The following is a 1,533-nucleotide window of genomic DNA, read 5'->3' as shown; positions in this document are numbered from 1 at the left end:
GGGGGGGGGGCGGTGGTGGAGGCTTGATGGGGAAGAGACCTTCCCCATTTCTCTCTCCCTTTGCTATCAAAGTAAGAACCCCTTTGGCCGGAGTGGGGGGTGGAGGAGCGAGAGAGAAATAACGTTAGGTTACGTGCGTGGCTCTCCCATTGATTTCCTCCTCTTCGTCTCTCCCGCCGCCGCGCAGCAAGGTGCAGGAGGGGCAGGAGGAGCCGAGGAGGGGGTTGGTCCACCCCCCCCTTTTTCTCAGGCAGCCTTTTCGCCCAGCGCGTTCTTCTGCCTCGCGGCGCGGCCGAGCAGAGAGACAGGGGTCATTTATTGCCAAAACATGACACATATCTCATATCATTCTGACCGAGCGCTTAACACGGGAGGACCGTGAGTGAGCGTCTGCGGGGGGTTACTTCTGCTTTACGCCGGGCCCTACTGTAGCTGAAGTTGAAGGGCCCCTCTCGCATTTAGCGAGATCGGTCTGACACGACTTTCGACGAACAAGTCGAGCACAACAATATTACAGCAACAACGTGTTTTGTTGTTGTAACTGCTGAGGCTGAATGTGCTGCACCAAGAAAAATGACTCGTTGCCGCTGAAAGTCGGGATATTCGTTAACACGTTGAGTGCGTTACTGGGACCCACACCGTGCGGGTCCCTTATTGAAGTTTACCAAATAAGGGCCGAATACTTCCTTTTAAGTGCATTCAGATAGTGTAATTTTATTTATTTTTTGCCAGCTGACCCACGATTAGATTCACAGGCGGCGCGCTTTGTGCAACTACACATATACCCGTACTCGTATATCAGAATATAGTGCTGTGCCGAACGGCAACAACAGAGGGGACTTTTCCCCTTCGGGCAGAGACAGCCACTATAGGGACTGTGGGACTGTTCTAAAAATGCTAGGCAGGCCATCATCATAGGGATCAGTTCTTTCCAAACGGTGAGCACAAGCCATCGCCGCCATGAACAAGCAGTCTTTGTAACCCTTTTTGAAATTGAAGAAGAAGCCATGGGCGCGCGGAGGGGCCGCAGTTGCATGCGCTGCGCTGCATGCGATGTGGTGGGTCGGGCCGCGGCGAGCATAGCGCCCGACAACAGCGGGGTAGGCAACAAGGCGCGCAGCGCTGCTCGCCGGGCGCGCCGCAGCGGTGGGCTGCTGCCAGGCTGCTGCACTCTGCGCGCCGGCCGGCGAGAGCGGCGAGAGTGAGAGGGAGCTCTCCTCACTCCCACTGACACTTTCGTGCTCCATCACAGGCTCGCTCGCTGCGGGGAGACGCGCGGACGCGACGATGCGACCGACATGGCCATATAACTCGTAGGAGTGAGAGTTTTCCCTTCAAAGAACTATGGTCTTTGTAACGTACAATAAAGGCATTGGCGCTGTTTTCTCTTTTTAGACAGTCCCTTGTGGCTGTCTCTACCCGAAGGTAAAAGTTTCCAGTTTTGATGAAGATGGGCGATTGACCTGATTAACGTTCCAGTTATGATAAGCTGATTGACGTTGATCAAGTTCTAGTTCCCCGTTAGCCAGCTCA

Source organism: Frankliniella occidentalis, unplaced genomic scaffold, assembly GCF_000697945.3.
Source record: "Frankliniella occidentalis isolate FOCC.00 unplaced genomic scaffold, Focc_3.1 Scaffold2, whole genome shotgun sequence".
Taxonomy (NCBI): Eukaryota; Metazoa; Arthropoda; class Insecta; order Thysanoptera; family Thripidae; genus Frankliniella; species Frankliniella occidentalis.
This window is presented reverse-complemented; position numbering follows the sequence as displayed.